A 17,071-nucleotide genomic window follows, 5' to 3' on the forward strand; every position below is an offset into this window, starting at 1 on the left:
CAAAAAGTTTGAGAACCACTGGATTAGAGAGCCTTCCTGAAGCCATATGCACTGCCTGCTTGCATGAAATAAGAAATTTGGAACCCTGGGCAGAGGCCAGCTGGTGGGAAGTTCTCATGACTCAGTGAATTAGATGGGAAAGAGTTTTGAAACAACATATTTATTTACTTTTTTTATTTAAATAAATTTTTATTAATGTTAATGGGGTGATATTAATAAATCAAATCAGTGTACATATATTCAAAGAAAACATGTCTAGGTTATCTTGTCATTCAATTATGTTGCATACCCATCACCCAAAGTCAGACTGTCCTCCGTCACCTTCTATCTAGTTTTCTTTGTGCCCCTCCCCCTCCCCCAACCCTCTCCCTCCTTCCCTCCCGCGTCCTCCCTCCCCCCACCCCTGGTAACCACCACACTTTGTCCATGTCTCTTAGTCTCGTTTTTATGTTCCACCAATGTATGGAATCATGTAGTTCTTGTTTTTTTCTGATTTACTTATTTCACTCCGTATAATGTTATCAAGATCCCACCATTTTGTTGTAAATGATCTGAAGTCATCATTTCTTATGGCCAAGTAGTATTCCATAGTGTATATGTGCCACATCTTCTTTATCCAGTGAAACAACATATTTAAAATGAAATTGTTGCTACTCCCCTCACTCCCCACCACCATAACATAAATAACAACTCCTCAGTAAAGGACTGGTTTGGTTAGGGAAGTCTCTCTTTGAGTAGTACAAAGGTTTATGTATGTCCTGACCATCGAGAGAATGGTTGTACAAAAACTTTTATTTTAAAAATGTGTAAGGCAACATTTAAAAAAGGCAAATGTATGTTCTTCTTGTTTCCATAAATTGATTATCAAACAAACATGATTTTAAGTTAATAAAACTGTAACTGGAACTAATTTCATTTTTTGAAAAAAAACTCACTCCAGAGGGTCAGAGAGCATGAAAAAAATCTTACTACTCAAAGGGTTAAAATTAAGTAATTATCAGAAGGAAATCAACATGCAAAAAACGTTGAAGATTATTGGTTTATAGCAGGGGTAGTCAACCTTTTTATACCTACTGTCTTCCTTTGTATCTGTTAGTGGTAAAATTCTCTAACTTCCCACTGGTTCCACAGTAATGGTGATTTATAAAGTAGGGAAGTAATTTTACTTTATAAAATTTACAAAGCAGAGTTACAGCAAGTTAAAGCATATAATAATAATTACTTATCAAGTACTTTATGTTGGATTTTCGCTAAGTTTGGCAGAATAAATCTTTATAAAACAATTTACTATAGTTAAATTTATCTTTTTATTTATACTTTGGTTGCTCCATACCGCCTACCATGAAAGCTGGAATGCCCACTAGTGGGCGATAGGGACCAGGTTGACTACCACTGGTTTATAGCATGAGGCTTAGAAGTTCAAAGACCTGGGTTTGAATAGTTAAAAAGCCTTCCTAGCAGCCATTTGAGAAAATAACCGGCTTTTACCTAAGGTTTAGCCTAATGAGGAGAATCCTATGGCATCGACCAAGGAACACACATCTCCTAGAGGGCGGCCATTTGCGGAGCTCCTGGCACTGGCAAGGTTGGCTGAGTCTGCTGTTCATCAGGTGGGCTCCTTCCTCTAGTGCAGGGATCTGAGGGGACTCTGTCCCTTGCTTCATAGCCCCGAGCTGGGCGGGGCTACGAAGCCGGCTTTCTGGCTGTGTTTTTCTGCTCTGGAACGCTTTAGATCAACTCTGTGGTTCAAAACAGTCCCTTTGAAATGACCCCCAAAGAACTTTCCAGTAAACCTATGTCTTCTGGATCACTGAAGATTAAAATGCACAAGCATCAACATTTTAATTTTAAACATTTAAAAAGGAAGTCTTCCTTAAATGAACTAATTCTCTGTATATAAGTCTCTGTGTTTGTTTTTTTACCAGAGTTTATTCAACAGTTTAAGCTTTCCTTCATGACTCAGGATCATTACTATTAACATCAATTACCATATATGCTTTAATACAGTGATGGCCTTAGGATCTGCTTAAGCTTGTTCTATCTTTATGCTCTAAATATCTTAGAGCACTGATTTTTGTTTTTTTGATCTTCTGCTTGCATTAATTAACAGTTTTTCCCCTTACTTAATTCTTTGTTATAATAACATCTCTAACTAGCTCTGTCCTTAAACATTAGGGTCATTACAAAGGGTGGATTCAAGTTACTAGAGGGTTGAAGCTCAGTCTATTGAGCAAAGAGAAAGAAGGGATCTCTAAGAAAGAGAATACAAAAGTGACAAATACAAAATTAGATGCCAAGTTGGACAGCAGGAGTATTCCTGGAAGACATTCCTACTCTGGGTCAGCTAGCAATGATTTAACAACACACAGAGTGACTGCAAAATATACAAATATTTATATATTCTGATAGGCCCCAATCAACTTCTGAGCTGGAGATCAAAAATGGCTGCAGCCATCTGGCCGGGGGCACAGGACGTGTGCTGGAGGCCAACTCGCAGTGCCCACAGGCTGTCCTGGCCAATTGTGGCTAAGATAGCTTACCTTCACAAATTTCACAAACCTTATAACCTGGTGAACACATTCCTGGGGTCACTTATTTTATTTATTCTATGGGGTATATATAATGCATCACTATTATTTTATTGCTCAAATTGTCCTAATTTTCACCATGTAGAGTTCTTTCAAGTTAGTTTCTGTATCCTTTCAACATGTTCCAATCAATTTTTTAGTAATTTCTTACTTTCTGAAGCCATAAGATGTTCCAGACTAATCTTATGTTTTCCCTGGCTTAATCATGGAGCCAACTAATTCTACAAGAAATCCTGCTTTCTTTCTTTCTTTCTACTTTTTTTAAGGAGTGGTATTTAGTAAACAAGACACAAGTGCTACATGTGCTCATTACTACTGGGATGCCATATATAGGAAATATAAGCTAGAAAGTATGTATGTGTATATTACACATGCATATACAATCTACTTATTTATCTCATCTGTATACATATTAAAAATCATGAGGTTATGCTGATACCTCCTATTCTAACACCATAGCACTCATGTTAGCTTTTCCCCTTCCTTATTTGTAATTTCTCATACTGTGAAAAATGTGGCTTATTATTCACAAGGTATTTACTTATTAGTTCAGTCCTAGTACACACAGAGAGTAATTTCAGAATTCCCCATGAGAAACATGTTTACCAACTAGATAACATTTGTGTACAGTTCTTTTTGTCTTTAGTGTTCTAGTATATAATCAAATACTGTTTTCCAAAGTTACTTAGGTTATTTTCTTCCTATTGTGTTCTATTTGGCTTCTTCCAACATCATGGTTGAATTTAATTAATTATAGGGGGAGAGATAGGTGAAACATTCCCATAGTTCCAAAAGTCAGAACTGTACAGGAAGGTATATTCCAAAGTGCTGTCCCATCTTGTCCCTACTATTCTATTCTGTTCCCATTCTTTCCATCCCATTTTTATCCACATCCTGTAGGTAACCAATCTCATTCAGAAGGGAATGTGATTGGTTATTATTCTATTTTTTCTGTAATACCTATGTACAATACAAATAAGCAGATATGTGTACATGCTCTGAATATTCCAACTTTTTCTTATGTGACTATAGATAGTCTTTGTGCTTTGGTCTTTTTTCACTTAGCAATATATCCTGAAATCATTCCCTGTCATTTCATAGGGATTCTCTTTATTCCTTTTCATGGATACATAGTACTTCATGAGCAGATGAGTCATAGTTTATTCAATCATTTTCCTATATATAGCCATTGAGATTGTTTCTAATATTGTTCAATGAATGGCCTTGTACACACATATTTCTTGTCATTGGAAGTGTCTTTTGGGTTTGATTTCTAAAAGGGAAATTTCTGGGTCAAGCATGTAGTTTTGCAAGATATTGCCAAATTTCACTCCAGAAAGGTTGCGCCAGTTTGATTTCCTACCAGCAATGTATGTAAATGCCTATTTCCCCACAACTTTGCCATTAGAAAATATTGTCAATATTTATAATAGTTAATCCAATAAGCAAGAAATGGCAGTGTCATTTTCACTGTATTCCTCTAATTATAAGTGCAAATATTTTCCATGTCTAAAGGCCATTTTTCTATCTTCGTGACAGTGAATTGTTTGTTCATGTGTGCAAAAGCCAGCAGCAGATATGGCTGTGTGACTTTAGATCCGGTTCCTGGGATGGGCCCTGCCCTCTGGGTTGAGCTCCAGACAGAGACCTTAGACTTGTCTTCTTTCTTGGAACTATCCACATAGCCAGCACACTGGGCAGGCAGAATCCAATTCCTTCCATAGACCGAGTCTTGATCCAACAGTTTGGTTTGTGCCCTGACCAGCACTTAGTGATCTGAGCAGTCAAGGCTATGGTTATTTTTAGGTTTTCTGTGTCAATAAAAACTGTTTTTGAAGATCCTTAAGAGCAAGTCCTATGTTCGGTGTGGAAATCATGAAGTGAATAATTAACATGGGCCCTGAGTGCCTTTAAGTTTGAATTTCAGGCTTTAGTCCTCATGTCTCATACTGGGAAAGGTCATTCAACTTGTCATTTGCGAAGGTCAAAGCAGGGGAATGACCACATGACTGATGATTTTTGTGTTCCCAATCACTGTGAATTCCTCTACCTTTCTGTTTGCAAAAGGAAAGGGGGAATTTCCAGAGTTTCATTTGAATTAATCACATTTAACAGCTGTTCAGAAAAAACAAAATCAATCTTACAAACCACATTTTTCCTGTAACTGCCTGGGGACCCACACCTGAGGCATTATCTGTGGGTATGTGGTCAGGCCAGAAAGGGAGCTGGGTTTCATCCTTTGCGGTTAACTTTGCACCAGAGGCAGCATTCTTGCCACACTGTCTTTTCAGTACTGGATCAGTAAGGAGGGATCAGTCTGAGCAATTGTGCCATTACTATATCTTAATTCCTATATTTTCTGCTGTGTCTTCTTTTATTTGATTCTCTAAATTAAAAGAATGGTTGTTGTTTTAATTTAGCACCATTATCAAAAGAGACAAGAAAACACTTTACTTTGTTGATAGTATCCAGGGCTGGAAGGCGGGTAACGCAGGACACATCCTTATTCATCTCACATAGCTTACAGGCACCTTCCTTAATTAAGTAGCTGCATTTGTTTATTTATTTATTTTTGTATTTTTTGCATTTTTCTGAAGCTGGAAACGGGGAGAGACAGTCAGACAGACTCCCGCATGCGCCCGACCAGGATCCACCTGGCACGCCCACCAGGGGTGACGCTCTGCCCACCAGGGGGTGATGCTCTGCCCCTCTGGGGCGTCGCTCTGCCGCGACCAGAGGCACTCTAGCGCCTGGGGCAGAGGCCAAGGAGCCATCCCCAGCGCCCGGGCCATCTTTGCTCCAATGGAGCCTTGGCTGCGGGAAGGGAAGAGAGAGAGACAGAGAGGAAGGAGGGGGAGTGGAGAAGCAAATGGGCGCTTCTCCTATGTGCCCTGGCCAGGAATCGAACCTGGGTCCCCCGCACGCCAGGCCAACGCTCTACTGCTGAGCCAACCGGCCAGGGCCAGTAGCTGCATTTAAAAGGTGTGTCTCCTCTTCACATAAGCAATCTCATCAGGAACTCTAGCCTAACACCTAAAAACCATCTTACTTGCATAGGACTTCTATTTTTTAATTAGATTATATTGAGGAAAACTAATCTATCCTCAGTTTTCCATTTACCCTAAACAGATCATAAATCCATGTATAATTTGGGAAAAAATAGATGAGGAAAAATAGCTAACAATGCCCATCACTGATTTCAGGTGAAATTCAAGGTTTTATTTGTGTTATAGCTATATTTCTGTACACCTAAATCTATGTTTCAGTTAAGAACCGTGAACTATAAACTCAAGTTCACTTTTCACCATGACCTTGATTAATTAAGAAAGAGAAGCTATGAATGCAGGCATTAATCATCTAAAAGACTGCCGGCATGTGTGGTTTCTCTGACTTTGATGCAAACAAAATTATTTCAAACCTTTCACTTTCTGCACCAGCTGGTATTACCAGTGACTTGTTCATAGTCCTTTGAGGACCAAGAGAATGAGTTGAAAGTATATTAATTTGAATGTTTCATTGAAATCAACTTCTGTTAGAGCCCATGGCACACCAAAATTGCTCAATATTCAGTGAAAGAGGGAGTCTATTTTGGATTTCCAGCTTAAGTGACCATTTTTCTATTTGTAAACTTTGAAAATCTCTTATCGGGGCAATGGCTTAACCATTAATAATAAAACACGGGCTTCTCTAATTTTGCAATTCCTACATTGAATTTAATCACAGATATAATGGCTTAGTGCCCATTGAGCCATCCCAACACTCTTCTGGGTCAAATCATGAAAACAATAACCTTAACTGTCTAAAAAAAAATAATAAAGACATTTAAAAGTTAGCATATATATCCTCATGAACACACAGGAGCTGTCTTCTTCGTGCACACATAATTCATATGTGAATGGCAATGTCCTCACTAGCATAATAAAAGTCTCTTTTAGGTTTTCTCTGTTTAGTGGTTCCTATTTCAGAGCCACACCAGAGATTCTTTGTGTCCTGAGTTCACAGGAAGCATCCCAAGCATTCTTGCAAGTCCTGTGGTTTGGCTCACGCAGCTGGGAATAAAAGGTCCCTTGAATACAAATGGCAATGTTGCATTCTAGCAGCTGCCACTCAAGGGTAGCAAACACCATGCAGTTCATGTTTTGTACTGCTGCTTTTTTGTGCCGAAGGCAAGATGAGAGAAATATTCTTCCTAGAGAGTCCTTTTAGTCTGACCAATGGGCAAAAAAGAACAGTTCTTTTGATGATTCCCTGTGGCATGTAAAGGCTGACTTTGATTTTAACTACCAGAAATATGTGAACTTTTACACAAAGCTATATCCAATTTTTTAAAATAAGAGAAATGATGAAATGATTCCAATTTGCACAGAACTACCACTTTTCAGCTTTTAAGACACCATAATGTGTATTGTTAGCAGCGGTAGGTTAGATCCTTTGCTATTAACAGAGGCTAGAAAAGAACACTTTGGGAAAGGTCAGCAGGGCTTAACTGGAGCTGGAGGAAGTGAGTGACTATAATTACAGTCCAAGGATGGAGCATATTTCAGCTTTCCACACAAAGAATGCTTTCTTTCTTCTTTTACCATGTCACTAAGGCGAGGTGGATAAGTTCTGAAGACTCATAGGGGAATTTGTTGCCAAACTATAAATACAAATGTACATGTCATGAATTTCATTATTATATCTCTCAGGCCACCAGAACAGCCCGTGGCATGGAACATCTTTTGCCTGGCATAATCACATTGAACACAGAGTGTCTATAGAATTTTTGGAGATGAATGAATCTTGAGCTTTATTTCACTTTTTTCTTTCATTTTGAACTTTGTACATTTAAAATAGTCATGCATACACAGGAAGCTAAGTGATTGAAGAAGTTGCTAGTGATGTAAAACATAAAGCCTTTCACTCCTGGGTTGGGGTTATAAATCTAAACAGAATCAGTGGTGACCAAGAGCCCATTGATAAGTTGTGTGTTTTTTATAAAAATAATCTCTCCCCATTGATAGTTACTATTCCACACATTATCACACCGTCACAAAATCCCACAAGTGAAAGGGAATTTAGAGACAATGTAGTCTAACTTCCTCATTTCACAAACATCAAAACTAAGTCTGGGAAGAGATACTTGTTGAAGGTCGTAGAGCTAGTGATGTCAAAGATAAGAATAAAATCAAGGTTTTCTGACACAAATTCCAGTGTTTGGTGTCTTTAAAAGTCCATGACACTTTATTAAATGTTACAGATTACTTCCCCCAAATGTGTGAGATGTCTTTTTTGCCACAAAAGCGTAGTTTACTTAGGCAGAAAACAAAGCAAATGTTGGATAGTATGTGGATAAGAGACTAAGGTGAAAATTTTTTGTAGTTACACAGGTGGAACTGTTTCTGAGAGATAGGCTGCACATTAGAATCACGTAGGAGAGAGTTCTGGTTATTGGTGCTGTGTAGTAAACCACCATGAAATTTAGTAGCTGAAAAGAATAGCTTTTTCATTGGATCTTACAATTTTGAGAAATAGGAATTTGAGCAAGGATCAACCAGGTTACTCTTCTGCTCCATGTGGTGTCAATTGGGATGACTTGGAAGTATTTAGCTGACAGCTGGACTTGTTTGAAAAACGTACGGTGGCTTCACTCACACATTTGCTGCATTAATGGGAACAACAGGAGTTTGGGCTCAGCTGGCCTCTCCTCCACACTCCCCCCACCCCCGCCCATGAAGTCTCAGGGAATTTCTAGACTTCTTATATGCCAGACTTACTACAAGGTAGTTCAAGTCTCAATAAGCTGATAGAAACTGCCATTCTTTTTAAAAACTAGGCCCATAACTAGTCCAACATTGTTTCTGCCATTTTCTATTGGTCAAGGCAATTCTCTCCTCTTAGTGGGAGGAGTTCAAAGACTGTGGCTATCTTTAATCTATTGCAGTCCATTCTCTAACCACTAATTATTTATGTTCGTCCCACATAGGAAATACATTCCCTTCCTCCTATGACCTCATCTCATTATAGCAATAGACTCAGATTGGTGATCCAGGATCTCATTTGTCCAGGTACAGATAAAGCCAATCAGGTGGGATTCTCTCAAGCTGAAGACCTATAAGCCAAAGAACATAGCTGTTTTAGCCATATGCCCAACATATAATGATCACACTATGATAATTACAGTAAACATTCATGTTTAAAGTGAGGAGCAGGACAAAGGAGTCACAGAAAAGAAACTTTCCATAATAATTCTGAAATACAATTGGTCACATGTCACCAATTCCTTGATTAGGGCCTGATTTAATTAGGTCTGGCATTTTGTATTGACTCTCTGGGTGATTCCAGCGTGTAGCCAGAGTTGGAAACACTGACTTAAGGAGCTCATCTGGCACCTTTAATGTGGAAAAAAGGGAAAGTATCTACTTAAAAAGTTCAAATCTTTCCTACAGAGTGTTCTCATTTCTAGCAGCATCTGATCTCCTTGGATCTTTTATTTTAAATGAAACTTTCTGCTCTTAGCCCAGACCCACTGAAGTTAAACCTCTTTAAATATGCCTTCCATCTTCATAAATGATTCCTAAGCCACTAAAAGTTCAGATCCACTGGTTAACCTCTTTATAAAAATCCAACTATATTTTGTTAATTTTTAAAGAATATGGTAGTATTGCATAACTAGGGGCATGCTGATAAATGCTTAACAACCAGCTCTCTGGGGAAGAAAAGAGCTTGATTTGCAAGGCAAGCCAATTTCTATGGTGTAAATACTCCAACATTGGCTGATTTCAAACTCAATATGACATTAAAAAACTTAAAAATTTCTGAAAATATACAATCATCTCTCACACTGATTCTAGCATATCGCTTCTCACATCTCATATGAAGTGAAAAGTCACAGTCACAACACAGGAACAGGAGCTTTGAAGTAAGAATATCTTGGGTGAAAATTCTAATTCTGTGACTTATTGACTGTGTGACCCTGGACAACTTAGTTTTCATAAGTAAAATGAAGAAAATAATAATACCACTTTTTTTATAAATAAATTTTTATTAATTTTAATGGGGTGACATCAATAAATCAGGGTACATATATTCAAATAAAACATGTCCATGTTATCTTGTCGTTCAATTATGTTACATACCCATCACCCAAAGTCAGATTGTTCTCCATCACCTTCTATCTAGTTTTCTTTGTGCCCCTCCCCCTCCCCCTCCCCCTCTCCCTCCTTCCCTCCACCCGCCCCCCATAACCACCACACTCTTGTCCATGTCTCTTAGTTTCGTTTTTATGTCCTACCAATGTATGGAATCCTGCAGTTCTTTTTTTTTTTCTGATTTACTTATTTCACTCCATATAATGTTATCAAGATCCCACCATTTTGTTGTAAATGATCCAATGTCATCATTTCTTATGGCTGAATAGTATACCATGGTGAATAATACCACTTTATAAGGTTGTTTCTTTTCAATCATAAACTCCTGAAGCACCATGTACTTTCATTATAAGACTCTTCACACCTCCATAACTTAGTCATCTGCCTTCCTCACATGAAGCAGAATCGCTTCTTTCTCTTTTGTAAACATATCCCCAGCGATCGGCACATAGTAAGGGCTCAATAATCACATGTTGACCAAATTTAAAATATGTGTCCCACACTGTCCTCCTGTATCCTTGGCAGACATTAATAATAAATCATGGTACTTGGATACTAGATGATAAATCGTTTGAGAGAATGACAGTCTAGGGAGCCTCGACCAACCAACTGGTAACATCTGAGAAAAACTTATTTTCAACTCTGCTGCAAGCTCTGCTAAGAAAGAATCCTGAGGCTCATGAAAAAAAAAATTGACAAACCTTGTCTCAGAAACCAACTATTTTAACTCTTCTAATTAAAAATAAAATGTTTTATGATTTCAATAGGACTTAGACCCCAATGTCTAAGGAGGAGAGAAGAAGGAGAAGATAAAGGGAAATTGATAACAGTTCCATTTTCCATTTGCCTAATTCCGATCTAAATCCAATTTTCTTGTGGTCACTTTTTTTGCGGTCAAATTTTGCTCTGTCGGCTCCAAGCTAAGATAGTGGGATGAAATGAGAGGACATGAAGCCAGGCGTCAGGTCCCATCCCTGACACCAACCTCCAAGCTAGGTCCTCACTGCCAGTAGGAAGTCCGAGGAAGGTACCAGAGAAGCCTTGGACTTCAAGTTGAAGGTCACCCCGGTAGGTGAGCCCTCTTTGAGAGGCTAGCAATAATGGTCCTCAACTACAGAAACGCATTTGTTCCACATTCACATTTCACAGTGGCTGCCATCTCTCATCGTACTTAGTGGAGTTTGTCTCTCTCAGAACTTATATATCACTTGTGCATTCACTCAGCAAATATTTGTTAAATTCAAATTTTGTAGGCACTGAGTAAATAGAGAGAAAAAAACCATAGTCTTCTCTGTTGAGGAGTTTACGATCCACTTAGGAAAACAGCATGTATATAAACAACCACAGCACAAGGCAGAAAGTGATGTGTCATTAAACACAGATAAGAATTTGCAGAGAATTCTGAGAGAGTGGCACCTGATTCTAGATGGGAGTGGGGATGGGGACTTATAGATAAAGAGCGCAGGTGGAAGGAGGGTACAGATGCCAGGGACACATGGGCACAGGCATGTTGCCAGGGCGTGAATGGCGCAGCTGAGATGCAGCCGCACTAGAGGGTATGGGAGGGGATCTGACAGAAAACAAAATCAGAGTATCACAAATGTCTGGCTAAGGTAAAGAGCAGTAGAAGATTTCTGAATATGAAAGTAACAGTTGTAATAGATACTTCAAGAAAAGCCACCAGGCAGTAATGGGCAACAAAGACAGCAGAAGAAACAGATTAAATGGGCCAGTAGTTAGGAGGCTATTAAAATAATCCAGAAATGAGGGCTTGGTTTTGAACAAGGGAGCTAACAGGCTTGAGATTGGAATTGATGAATAAGGGAAAGAAAAGTCATCATGACTCTGAAGTTCAGGGACTTGGGCGGCAGGAAAATCCATTCACCACCGAATCATTACACTCTTCCTATGTGTTTAGTGCAGAATAAAACAGCCTTAGGCCCTGTTTTATGGAGCATATAATCTTGTCAGGAAATCAGATCACAGACAAAAGATGAAACAAATAATCACAAGTGGCGATGAGTGCTATGATGGAAGTTAACAGGGTGATGAGAGAGGGGTCAAGAGGAGGGACCTATTAAGGATGGCCTGAGGTAGACTCTGTTTGGGTGACATGATGCTGGGCACAGAAGGATGAGGTGTGTGCATAGAATATGGCGGGGAACGCACCCTAGAAAGAGGAAGCTATGCCGCAAGGTCCTGAGATCTGGCTGAGGGCACTGCTGGGATGAAACCCGGGAGTTAGAAAACGGATGGTAAGTCTGGGAGATAGTCCAGGTGAGGGGCCAATGGGCACCCAGAAGACATGATCGAAGCAGTTGCTGGCAACTGAGAACCTGAGCTCAGAAGAGAGGATCACCTGCAAGGAGGCAATAAGGGAAGCAGTGCACTTGGCAGGGATCGCTAAGGGGGAGGTTAGAAGATACGCAGGTATGGAAGACATGGAAACGGGACAAAAAGAACACTGGAGTGTGCAGAATCAGTCCTGGGAACCCTCGGGGGTCACCAGTCCAGCCTGTGAATTGAGGAGCAAAATCGAGGTGGTGGAGGATAGGAAGCTGACAACAGGAGTTCGTGGGGGATTTCAGGGACACAGATAATCAGAGAGGGAGCAAGAGCAGGGCAGGGAACGAGATCAGGTAGCAGCATGCAGTTCAACCCAAATCACATCATTGCACAACAGCATGGGCAGTCCTGCGTGGTGCCAGCGAGAGCAAAGGAAGGAGCCTCGGGAAACAAAGGGACGATGTTGCCCAGGCTGAAGCCAATGCAGATGGCTCTGGTGAAGAACATGAATTGGGATTGCCTATTTCAGTGGCTTTGTATGAGAACTAGTCTGCTCAAGTCAAAATGCATGATGCATTCACAGAAAATGCTGACCTTTTGTTCTCTCAGGAGTGAGTAGAGCAGGGCTAGATGAGGGAGTTGTTCTGGAGAAATCTACAGCTAAATTAATGGCTCAGAAAGTCTGGGAGTGTGATGATAGCTGCTTTTTCTCACTTTTCTTTCCCATTCTTGGAGACACTTTCTTGTCCCCTAAGCATTGCTAATTGTTTCTAAAGAACAGCACAACACAAGCAAACTTTTAGCTTTGCAAGAACGAGAAATAGAAGATCCTCTTTGGAATACTGCTTTAGACAACAACAAAGCCATGAGAGGTTTAACAACACAACGCTGTGAGAGGCCCAGAAGAGGAGGGTGTGCCAAAAGTCACGTGTGCTCAGAACAGAGGCCGTTTTCCGGAGTATTTGGGGGCATCCACGGGAGGCTAACAAAAGTGGCCAGCTTTGCCCTTCAGTTGAAGCACCCTGAGGTACAGCCTGTAATTTCTATACAATGCAACTCAAGCACCTGAACTTAAATAATTGATTTTGCTGCGTTTTCCACTTCCACTGTGCCCATAGTAATTCTTATAGGTAGTGGAGAAAATAGCTTCACTAAGCGCTTGGTTTGTCTGTATCCACATGAGAACTTGGGAGGCTAATTTCAGTATACAGCCTTTCACCCAATGAAGCAAACATGGTCCATTTCCATATTTTTTTCCCCCCTGAAATCTAATCAGCAGCTTTACTGTTCTTTCAGAGAATGAGAAAAAGAATGCAGCAGTCTTTTCCTTCGACACCTCATCAAGGCTTATTTACCTTACTAATAACCTGGCACCGTCCATTTCAGACCTGATCAACTACTGCCCAAGTTTTCAACTCCCTGAACAATATGACATAGAACTTACTGATTCATACAGAATGCTAAAATGTAATACTCTTTCGTTCATATAATATACAAGCTCTCTCTCTAACTAGGTTTAAGCATTTTGTACTCAGGATTATGCGTTTTAGTTTTTAAATTTTTCTGTATCAAGCCACCGGAGAGTGTTAGATACATTTTTACATAGAGTAACAGCCAAATCCTTCAGGTGTAAGTAACCTTATTACTGAGCTCTAAGAAGTGGCTAGTAAGGAAAAAAGGGGACAGCAAAGAAGTGAGATAAAAATTGGTGAAGCTTGCACACATGCCCCCTATCCCCACTGCGACTTCTGATACAGAAGAAGAAATGGTGCGCCCAGAATCTTTCTCTGGTTCACCGAGATGGTGAAGACAAACCACAGAACCTTCAAAAAGACCTGGAACGTAGTAGGAGAAGATCTTGTCTAGAAGAGTCTGGGACCGGGAGTTTAACCACCTGGGAGGGATGTACACTAAAGGGTGAGGAAGAGAAGGTGGAAAGTTTCTCTAGAGTGCAAAGAGGAGAGGAGGCCATCTCAGGAGCTCAGTTCCCGTTCTAAGTAACATGGCAAACTAAGAGAGGCCAAGGCTCACGGTCCACATGCAAGAAGAATTACAGCAGAGGTGAGAAGAAGCCACCTCCGAGGCAGGTGGACCCTCCGGGCAAGAGGGCTGCAGCATGACTCCTTCACAGGGCAACAGCTGTTGTGCATCTAAGTCAGGAGATAGCTAGGAGCACGGGAAGCTTGGAGACTTGTGAGGTCATGGAGGAGGAGACAAGTTCTAGAAAGGACTGGTTTATCTTTTTTTTTTTTTTTTTTTTGGTATTTTTCTGAAGCTGGAAACGGGGAGAGACAGTCAGACTCCTGCATGTGCCCGACCGGGATCCACCCAGCACGCCCACCAGGGGCAACGCTCTGCCCACCAGGGGGCGATGCTCTGCCCCTCCAGGGCATCGCTCTGCCGCTACCAGAGCCACTCTAGCGCCTGGGGCAGAGGCCAAGGAGCCATCCCCAGTGCCCGTACCATCTTTGCTCCAATGGAGCCTTGGCTGCGGGAGGGGAAGAGAGAGACAGAGAGGAAGGAGGGGGAGGGGGTAGAGAAGCAAATGGGCGCTTCTCCTATGTGCCCTGGCCGGGAATCAAACCCGGGTCCCCCGCATGCCAGGCTGATGCTCTATTGTTGAGCCAACCGGCCAGGGCTAGGACTGGTTTATCTTGATGTTATAAAGTGACTATATCTTAAGACTCATATACTGCATCAGTCAGAATTAGCTAAACAGCTCCAGAATCTCAGTGGCCTCACACAACAAAGTTTCGAGCGTACTCATTGCAAGTCCAAAGCAGGTTACTAGGGGACTCTGTTTGCCATACTCACCCAGGGAACCGGGCTGACAAAGGCTTCATCTCAACAAGGGCTTCCATATTCACTCACAGTGGTAGGAAGGAAACTATGGGAATTGTGTGCTGGCTCTTAAAGCTCATTCCCAGAAGTGGCATATACCATATTTGCTCACATCTCACTGGTCAGGGCAAATCATATGGACATACTTAACTTTTAAAAGTACAGTGACTCCCTGGCTGATTGACTCAGTTTTAGAGCATTGGCCTGGCATGCGGATATCCTGGGTTCAATTACCAGTCAGAGCACACAGAAGAAGCGCCCATCTGCTTCTCTACCCTTCCCCTCTCTCTTCTCTCTCTCTCTCTCTCTTTCTCTCTCTCTCTCTCTTCCCCTCCTGCAGCCATGATTCAATTGGAGTGAGTGGGACCCAGGCACTGAGAATGGCTCCATGGCCTCTGCCTCGGGTGCTAAAAAGAGCTCAGTTGCTGAGTAATGGAGCAATGGCCCTGATGGGCAGATCATCACACCCTAGTGGACCTGCCAGGTAGATCCCGGTCAGTGCACATACAGGAGTCTGTCTTTCTGCCTCCCCTCCTCTCACTGAATAAAAAAAAGGAAAGGAAAGGAAAGGAAAGGAAAAGTACAGTGAAATACAATCACACCATGTCCCTAGAGAGAAATATTTGTGAACAGTGTTAATGACTCTACCACCTATACCACGGAAAGACCCAGAGGATAGCGGTTTACCTAATTCAGCATTGAGAAAATCTTTTCTCCAGAAATGCAGAACTGATTGAAGGCAGATTGCCTGCTTGATTTTGCTTCATCATGGAAGTACTACCCAAATATTAAATTAAAAGATTCAGATTTAAAACACTTTCAAAAAGTCTTACTAATCAATTTTATTGCTATAACTGGTTAAATGGTAAATGCTCCTTGGATAATTCTTCCCAGAAAACAGCAGTTTCCTCCCTCTGTCTTCTCTCACTCTCCCATGTTAATTCCCTCCATGGAATTTCTCATTATTTATCTTACTATGTACTTTTACAAATTTTTTTCAATAGATTAAATTGGTTTTATTTTTGTCCTAATTACAGCACAGAAGATTTAAAACACAAAAATATCATTCTTTGAAGACCATTTGCCATCCTTGGCTCATTGCATACTGAGTGCTCAGTCATTACTACTGTTGCTGCTGATAATGAGAAGTAAGGGGGAAATTAGTTTTCTAAGGCCATTTTCATAATGAAACAAATAGCATTATGTATATTGGTATACCCTGAATTAATTCAGTGAATAATTCAGGTTTGTAATGATGAACCTGAATTAGGTTATTTAAAAAAGCAGTTTAAGGAGAGGAGGTGGGGGAGGGGGTGAACACACAATATGTTGTCCAGAGATGAGCTGTAGAATTGGGCACCTGAGACCTATAAAATTATGTCAACCAGTGTCATCCCAATAAATTCAATTTTTATAAAAGGCACTCAAATCCTCAAGTTAAGGATACAAGAATAGTCTGTAGTAATAGAGGCAATTAAAGCAAAGTCAACAAAATCTTTCCTTTCATATCATGACAAAAAATTATCAAAAGGATCTTAAAATAAGGGGAAACCCACATCAGCTCTGGAAACCAGGGAAGAATACTGTCAGTATGCCAGACCTCAAGGAATTCCTGATGGATTGTGATGGAAGCAAATAAAAGAAAAGCCCTAAGCTGTAACTGGGAAGCTTTCTTCGTGGAAAGAACAGGACTTGGGAGAAATGAGCAAAGGGAATGTGTACCTAAACGTTTAGAGCAGAATTATTCATGAGAGCCAAAAAGTGGAAACAACCCAAATGCCATCAGTGGACAAATGGACAAAATGTGGTAGAGTCATACGATGGGATACTATTTGTCCATGAAAGGAGTGAAGCACTGGTACATGGTAAGCATGGATGAACCCTAAAAGCATGAGAAGTGAAAGAAACCACATACTACCTGATTACCTTCAAATGCATGCCCAGAATAGGAAAATCGACAGAGACAGGAAGTAGATTCAAAATCGGAAGTGGTGATGGTTGCATGTATCTGTGCTTATATAAAAAATCACTGAATTGTATACTTTAAATGGATGAATTGTATGGTATGTGAATTCAATCTCAATAAAGCTGTTAAAAGTTTTAAAAAAGAAAGAAAGAAGTAAAAGGAGCCTCAGAAAACTTTGTTCACACTCCTCAGCTGGGCGAGGGGTGACAGCCGGCTGAGGGATGAATGAGGCTGGCTGTGCTGGAACCTCCTTCCTGACA

This window comes from Saccopteryx bilineata, chromosome 4 (genome assembly GCF_036850765.1).
Source record: "Saccopteryx bilineata isolate mSacBil1 chromosome 4, mSacBil1_pri_phased_curated, whole genome shotgun sequence".
In the NCBI taxonomy this organism is placed as follows: domain Eukaryota; kingdom Metazoa; phylum Chordata; class Mammalia; order Chiroptera; family Emballonuridae; genus Saccopteryx; species Saccopteryx bilineata.